The sequence below is a fragment of the Canis lupus genome, chromosome 1 (genome assembly GCF_003254725.2).
Source record: "Canis lupus dingo isolate Sandy chromosome 1, ASM325472v2, whole genome shotgun sequence".
In the NCBI taxonomy this organism is placed as follows: domain Eukaryota; kingdom Metazoa; phylum Chordata; class Mammalia; order Carnivora; family Canidae; genus Canis; species Canis lupus.
In genome coordinates this window covers 26,683,988-26,693,020 of record NC_064243.1, presented here as the reverse complement: position 1 = coordinate 26,693,020, position 9,033 = coordinate 26,683,988, and positions in this window count along the sequence as shown.

The following is a 9,033-nucleotide window of genomic DNA, read 5'->3' as shown; positions in this document are numbered from 1 at the left end:
AGTCTTCGGGGTAAATTTTAGTTTATCTGATATAAGGATGGCTACCCCTGCTTTCTTTTGAGGACCATTTGAATGGTAAATGGTTCTCCAACCTTTTATTTTCAGGCTGTAGGTGTCCTTCTGTCTAAAATGAGTCTCTTGTAGACAGCAAATAGATGGGTCCTGCTTTTTTATCCAGTCTGAAACCCTGCGCCTTTTGATGGGGTCATTAAGCCCATTCACGTTCAGAGTTACTATTGAAAGATATGAGTTTAGTGTCATCATGATATCTATTCAGTCCTTGTTTTTGTGGATTGTTCCACTGGACTTCTTCTTAAAGGGGAATTTTAAGAGTCCCCCTTAGAATTTCTTGCAGAGCTGGTTTGGAGGTCACATATTCTTTCAGTTCCTGCCTGTCTTGGAAGCTCTTTATCTCTCCTTCCATTCTGAATGAGAGCCTTGCTGGATAAAGTATTCTTGGTTGCATGTTCTTCTCATTTAGGACCCTGAATACATCCTGCCAGCCCTTTCTGGCCTGCCAGGTCTCTGTGGAGAGGTCTGCTGTTACCCTAATACTCCTCCCCATAAAAGTCAGGGATTTCTTGTCTCTTGCTGCTTTAAGGATCTTCTCTTTATCTTTGGAATTTGCAAGCTTCACTATTAAATGTCAAGGTGTTGAATGGTTTTTATTGATTTTAGGGGGGGAATCTCTCTATTTCCTGGATCTGAATGCCTGTTTCCCTTCCCAGATTAGGAAAGTTTTCAGCTATGATTTGTTCAAATACATATTCTGGCCCTCTGTCCCTTTCAGCACCATCGGGAACCCCAATTAAACGTAGGTTTTTCTTCCTCAGGCTGTCGTTTATTTCCCTTAATCTAACTTCATGGTCTTTTAATTGCTTGTCTCTTTTTTCCTCAGTTTCCCTCTTTGCCATCAACTTGTCTTCTATGTCACTCACTCGTTCTTCCACCTCGTTAACCCTTGTCATTAGGACTCTAGTTTGGATTGCATCTCATTCAATTGATTTTTAATTTCTGCCTGATTAGATCTAAATTCTGCAGTCATGAAGTCTCTTGAGTCCTTTATGCTTTTTTCTAGTAGCTGTATAATAGTGCTTCTGAATTGGCTTTCTGACATTGAATTATAATCCAGATTTTGTAGCTCTGTGGGAGAGAGGACTGTTTCTGATTCTTTCATTTGAGGTGAGGTTTTCCTTCTAGTCATTTTGCTCAGTGCAGAGTGGCCAAAAACAAGTTTTATTGGGAAAAGGAGAAAAAGAGAGGAGAGAAAGAAGGAAAGAAAAAGAGAAAAAGAAAAAAGAAAAAAAAAAACGAAGAAAAAAGAGAAGAAAAAGAGAAAGAAAAAGAAAGAAAGGAAAAAAGGGTGGGGGAAGCAAACAGAAATCAAAAAACAAAAACAAAAAAACAAAAAAAAATCCAACAAAAACAAACAAACCAACCAACCAACAAACAAAAAACACGGGGTAGTATCTTCTGATTCTGTATACTCTAAGTCCCTTGACTTCCCCTGGAACTTGTCCGTCTAGCTGGTCTTCTGGGGGAGGGGCCTGTTGTGCTGATTTTCAGGTGTTAGCACTTGGGGGAGCTGCTCTCCCCCCTCCTGGTGCAGGGCTCAGTGGGGGTTGTTTACCCCGTGAGGCCCCAGGAGGAACAGCCCCAGTGGCGGGGCCAGCTCTGGAGCCCTGGAGTCAGCCCCCGCAGGAACTCCGGAGCTCTCGGTCTGCAGGGCCTGGAGGCTCCGGGGCGGGGCCGCTGATCTGCTCAGCTCGGGGCAGGAGCGTCCTTGCTGTCCTGGGCCCTCCCGGCCTCTGCCTGTCCCGGGGGGAGGCCAGATCCTGGGCTGTGTCCCGGCGCCCTGTGCTCCGGGGCCTGCGCTCTTTATTCAGTCTCCCGCCCCCCAGCCCCCTCCGCGGAGCCGCCCCCCAGCCCCCTCCGCGGAGCCGCCCCCCAGCCCCGCCGAGCTGCTCCTGGAACCGCGCAGCCCCCTCCGCACGGAGCATCTTCCTCCGCCCGAGCACCCCCGAGCTGCTCCCGCCCTGCAGCCCCCTCCGCGGAGCCACCGCCCGAGCCCCTCTGTGCTGCTCCGGGTCCCGCCGTGCGCGCTGCAGCCCTTAGGGAGCTCGGCGCACTCTCCTGGGGCGCAGGTGTCTGTTAGTGTCCCAGGGAGCCCGAGGGCATCCCCGCCCTCCTGGGGTCCTGCTCCACCTCCCTGCGAGCCCCTTTCCGCCCAGGAAGGTCGGTGCAGCTCCTGCGTCTCCGGGACGGGGCTCTCCTGTCCTGGGGACACTTGCCCCGGCCTCAGCCCGGCTCCTCGCGGGCCCCTCCCCCTTGGAGGCCTTTGGTTTCTTTATTTCTTTTTCCCCGTCTTCCTACCTGATAGAAGCACGAACTCTTCTCACTGTAGCATTCCAGCTGTTCTCTCTTTAAATCTCAGGCCGAATTCGTAGATTTTCAGGATAATTTGAAGGTTATCTAGGTAATTTGGTGGGGACAGGTGACTTGGGGACCCTACTCTTCCGCCATCCTGCCCCTCCTCCCTCAATACTTACAATTATTATGTCATTAGATTATTCCCTTTATAATAATATAGTGTCCTTCTTTGTCTCTTGTTACAGTCTCTGTTTTAAAATCTGTTTTGTCTGATATAGGTATTATTACCCTAACTTTCTTTTCACTGCCATTTGCTTGATAAATGCTTTTCCATCCTTTTAGTTTCAATCTGCATGTCTTTAGGTCAGAAATAAGCCTCTTGGAGGCAACATATTAATGGGTCTTTCCTTTTTTTATCCATATCTTGATTGGATATATATATATCTTGATTGGAGCATTTAGTCCATTTATATTCAAAGTAATTATATATATAGAATTATATATATACACATATAATTATATATACTATAAATATATATATACTTATTGCCATTTTATCACTTATTTTATGGTTTTTTTTTTTGTAGTTCTTTTCTGTTCCTTTCTTCTCTTCCCTCTTTCATGATTTGCTGCCCTCTTCACAATCAATGAACTTGTATCCTTTGCTCTTTATTTTTGCATATCTGTTACTGGTTTTTTATTTTGGGTTACCATTAGGTTTTTATATAATATTTTGTGCATATGGCAATCTACATTAAGTTGATGGTTGCTTACGTTTGGTTGTGTTTTTGTTTTGTAAATTGTTCATGTTACTGTGCAGAACCTTTTGAGTGTGACCTAGTCTTATTTGCTGATTTTGTTTCTTTTGCTTGTGCTTTTGGCTTCATGTCTAAAGAATTTTTGCCAAGACCACGATCAATGAACTCCTTTATGTTTTTATCTAGGAATTTTATGGTATTACTTCTTATGTTCAAACCTTTCATCCATTTAACATTAATTTTTGTGATTAGTGTGAAATACGAGTCCAATGCCATTGTTCTGCCTGTGTTTCTCCAGTTTTCTGATACCATTTGTTGATGAGACTATCCTTCACCCATTAGGTATTCTTGGTTCTGTCAATTATTAGATGACCATATTTGCTAGGGTTTAATTCTGGGCTCTCTGTTCTTTTCTATTGGCTGATATGTCTACTTTTATGCCATACTGTTTTTATTAGTATGGATTTGTAGTATAGTTTGAAATCCAGAAGCATAATACCTCTAATTTTTTTTCTTTTTTCTCAGAACTTTTGTGCGTGTGTGTGTGTGTGTGTGTGTGTGTGTGTGTGTGGCTATTTGGGGTCTTTTGTGGTTGTTTCCACAAAAGTTTTAGGAGTGTTTCTTCTATTTCTGTGAAGAATACCTTTGGTATTTTGGTGGGAATTGTGTTGAATCCGTAGATAGCTTTAGGTAGTATGGCCATTTTAACTATATTACTTTCTTATCTGTGAACATGAGATGTCTTTCTATTTGTTTGTCTTCTTCAGTTTCTTTCAACAAAATTATATATATATTTTCATTGTACAGTTCTTTTACTTAGTTAAATTTATTTCTATGTATTTTGTTGCTTTTGATTTTTAAATAAAATTAATTTTATTTCTTTTCAGATGCTTTATCATTAATGTAAAGAAATGCAATTGATTTTTGTATGTTGATTTTGTATCCCACCACTTTACTGAAAATGTTGATTAATCCCAACAGTTTTCTGACTGAATCTTTGGGATTTTCTATATGCAAAATCATATCATCAGACAATAATGACAACTTTACTTCTCCCTTTCTGATTTGAAGATTAAAAAAAATTAGTCTTGCCTAATTGCTCTAGCTAGGACTTCCAATACTAGATTATACAGGTGCAATGAGAGTGGGCATCCTTGCCTTGTTCCTGATCTTGGGGGAAATTCTTTTAATTTATTTTCATTGAGTATAATGTAAGCTGTGGGTTTGTCATATATGTTCTTTATTATGTTGAGGTATGTTCCTCCTATACCCAATCTGTGAAGGCTTTTTATTATCAAACAGTATGTATTGTCAAATGCTTTTTCCTGTGTCTGTTAAGATCATGGGGTTTTTATCTGTCATTTTATTGATGTAATGTATTACATTTATTGCTACATTACATTCATTGCATTGAATCATTTTTTTATTAGAAGGATAAATTCCACTTGGTCATGGTGGAAAATACTTCTAATGTATTCATGAATTCAGTTTGCTAGTATTTTGTTGAGAATTTTTGAATCTATATTCATCATAGATACGGCCTATATTCTTTTGCTGTGATATCCTTATCTGGTTTTGGTATCAAAGTAATGCTAGCCTTGTTAAAAGAGTTTGGACATATTCTTTCTTCTTCAACATTTGGAAGAGTTTGAGGAGGACTGGTATTAATTCTTCTATAAATGTTTAGTAGAATTTCCCAGTGAAACTGTCTGGTTCTGGAGTTTTCTATTTTGGGAGTTTTTTGATTACTGATTTAGTTTCTTTGCTCATTATTTGTTTGTTCAGATTCTCTGTTTCTCTCTGAGTTGGTCATGGGAGGTTGTGCATTTCTAGAAATGTATCCATTTCTTCTAGGCTATGTAATTTGTTAGTGTATAATTGTTCAAAGTAGTATCTTATGATTCTATGTATTTCTGTAGTATCATTTGTGATGTTTCCTCTTTCATTTCTAATTTTATTTATATAGGTCTCTCTTTTTTGAAATTAATTTAGCTGAAGATTTGTCAATTTTGTTTATCTTTTTAAGGAACAAGCTCTTAGCTTTCTTGGTCTTTCTATTGTTTTTCTTGTCTCTATTTCATTTGTTTTCACTCTGACCTTTTGTAGTTCTTTTCTTCTGTTAACTTTAAGCTTAATTTATTCTTTTTCTAGTTCCTTGAGGTGTAGTTAGGTTTTTTATTTGCACTCTTTGTAATTTCTTAATATATGTATTTGTTGCTATAAACTTTCCTCTTAGAGTCTTTTTGCTGCATCACACAATATTCAATATGTTGTGTTTTCATTTTCATTTGTTTTGAGATACTTTTTAATTTCTCTTTTAATTTCTTCTTTGTCCCAAAGGCTGTTTGGAAGTGTGTTGTTTAGTTTCCATATAGTAGTTCTATATAGTAGGTCTCACTTTCCTCATGTTGTTGATTTCTGGTTTCATCCCATTGTGGTCAGAAAAAATAGTTGGTGTGATTTCAATCCTAAATTTGCTAACACTTGTTTTGTGGCCTATCATATGATGTACCCTGGAGAATGTCCCATGTCCACTTGAAAAGAAGGTAATTCTGCTGATGATGGATAGAATCTTCTGTATATGTCTATTTGTTCTAAAGTGGTTCAATTTCAACTTTCCCTTGTTGATTTTCTGTCTGAACAATTTTTCCATCACTGAGAGTGGGATATTGAAGTCTCCTACAATTATTATATTGTTATCTAGGTAGCTCCCTTAATATCTGTTATTAATTGCTTAATATGTATATATGTGCTCAGATGCTGAAAGTGTATATTCATGATTATGTTTTATTGATGTATTGACTCCTTTTGTAATATATAATGACCTTCTTCATCTCTCATTACCCTTTTTGGCTTGAAGTTTATTTTGTCTCATATGACTATGCTTGCTTTTCTTTTCTTGCAATCTTTGCTTGAAAGATTCCATCTTTCTGTATTGAGCCTATATATGCCTGCAGAGCTGAAGTGAGTCCCTTTAGGAAGTTAGGTCTTGTTTTTTTATCCATCCAGCCATGGAGTGCCTTTTGATTGGTAAGTTCAATCCACGTACATTTAGGGTAGTTATTGATATGTAAGGATTTACTCCTGCTACATTATCTTTTGACTTCAGGTTATTTTGTCTCTTCATTATTTCTTTTTTCTTCTGTTTCTATGTTTGCAAGTTGGTGGTCTTCCATGGTGATTTCCTCAGTGTCTCCCTTTTTCATTGTGTTTGGTGTCTTTGCTCTAGATTTTTGCTTTGTAGTTACCATGAAACTTACATAAAACATATCATAGATAAAATAATCCTTTTTCTGATGATAGCAGATTATCTTCACTCACCTATAAAGTTTCCAATTTTTAGTCTTCCCCTTTATATTTTGGTGTCACAAATTATCTTTTTGTACTGTGATTTTGTTACTGAGTTATAGTAGGAATATTTATTTTTAATGCTTTTTTCCCCTTTAACCTTTATGCTATTGTTAAGTGCTTAATATATTATTCTTAAAAAATAGTTACTGTATTCTAATTCTGAAACATTGCTTATCACCTTAAAGTTTTGTACTTTTGTATTTTTGTTTCAGCTTGAAGAGTTCCTTTCAATATTTCCTATAAAGCAGGTGGGGCAGTAATGAACTCCCTAAGCTTTTGTTTTTTTTTCTGGGAAAGCCTTTATTTTTCCTTCATAAATTCATAGTCTATGTCTTAGGGTCTGGCTGCTGAAAAATGTAATTTCCTTTTTGTAATATTTTATCATTATGATTTCTCATGGTGTTTGATGGGAAGTGCTTCTGCCGCTGCTTGCCACAGCATTTAAAATAGCAAAACATCTTTTTTTTTAAAGATTTTATTTATTTATCCATGAGAGACACACAGAGTGAGGGAGAGAGAGAGGCAGAGACACAGGCAGAGGGAGAAGCAGGCTCTATGCAGGGAGCCTTACATGGGACTTGATCCTGGGTCTCCAGGATGAGGCCCTGGGCTCAAGGCGGTGCTAAACCGCTGAGCCACCCAGGCTGCCCAAAACATCTTTCTTATTTAGGTAAGGCTTTGTTTATTTTTATTTTAACAGTTCAATAGGTTGGAACTTAAAAGCCTTCCTCCCCATACCCCCAGAAGTTGATAGTGTAGCACAAGGTTTTGGTTTCTCTTATCAGATCTGATTTCACTGCTAAGGTTGGGAGCATATGCATATAAAACAAACAAATGATAAAGCAAAAAGTGGTGGCAGAGTGAGGGTAGGAGGTATGTACTTAAGTCTTAGAGCTTTGAGTATGCCCACACCCGGTTTGGGGATTCTGAAGGGAGGCTCCTGAGGTCTTGCAGGTGGCCTTCTTGCCTCTGATACAGGCAGGAGATACTTTTCTTCAGTTAGTTCTCTTTACTTGCCTACTTTTCTTTCCTTCTGCCAAGTCACTGTAGTCTCTGTTCATAGAGAGCAACAGGTCCCTCCAGCTGCAGGGGATATGCCTGGGCAGTGCCCCACTCACCACCTTCAGCTTCCACTTCCTCTGCCAGAAAGGTGGTACTGGCTCACTGCCTGACTGGCCACTGCCTTCTCTGTCAGCACTGCCTCTGCTGCCGCTGGCTCTGTTGACACTTCCCTCACTCTGCTTCCTCCCTCGTCCAATCCACTGACTTCTGGGCCCATGGATGGATCTTTCAGGCGTCCTGGTATGCTAAACGGAGATCCCCCTTTTTTTCCTTTGGTTATGGATATTTGATTAGTTGTAAATTAAAAAGGACAGAATGAGAAGTGTCTCATAATGCCATGATGCTGACATCTTTCCCCTTTTCCGATACTACTTGCTGAAGGTGGCACAAATCAGCACAACTGGAGAAAACAGCTAAGATTTATATTTTTGAGACATAATTTAAATTAGTTATGCTGGTCAAAATTTAAAGAGTTATGATTATGATTAATTTCTAAAAATAATTTCTATCAAGTCAGTATTCCAGCTGACTTGGTATTTTTGGTATTATTATTAAGCAGTCCATGACTCTACAATTTATTTGACTCTAGTTCTTTTTCATATTTTTCAGTGTTTAAGCATAGCTACTATTTCTGGTGGAGAAAACATAAAAATTAACTTGGAATCATAGTATTAGGTGACTGAATTGAGAATAAAGGTTAAATATGTGCCCAGAATTTGAATTATATTTTATATTATCAAATAATATTTTATCTATATGTGTAAAACTTAATACTCTATTATGCCTTCTTATTTTATACTTTACATTGATTCATGTTTTTGATCATTTAATAAATATTCATGATTACTGTATGTCAGACTTTGTACAAACTATTATAGATACAATAAACAACAAGAGTGAAGAGGCTTTTTCCCTCTTTCCCTTTTCATCTATTTTTCACATTGTTCTATCTCCCATTCTAGGGTGTAAGCTCCATAAGAGGCTATGCATCTTTTACTTAAAAAAAATCTTATAATAGTGCTTAGTATAGAATCTGCATAGTAGATGCTCAAAGAATCTGTAAGTAAAAAATAAACCACAGTTAGAAGTAGCTTGTAAATATATAGTCTAATGAAATACTTCTATTGATGACAAGGCTGGTAGGAAACTTACTCAAGATCCATAGTGACACAGGCAGGACTGGATTTCAAGTCTCAACTTCAGGTTCAGGGCTTTTTTCACTGTCATTATCTGCCCCTTCTAGGAAAATAATTATCATAGAAATTTCAAGGAGTATATGAAATCCATGCATTATATCAGAAATAATATTATAAATAGATTAAAGTATATACGTTTCCCATAATTAGAAAAGTGAGCAAACTATAGTGGTGGTGAATTAGGGAAAGTAGGATGCTGCTGAAGATAATGGGGAAGTCTGATTATGTGTAAAATATCTTCAAAGATTAAGGTAATTTTATTATGAATCTTATAGAGAAGCAATGAAAAAAACTAG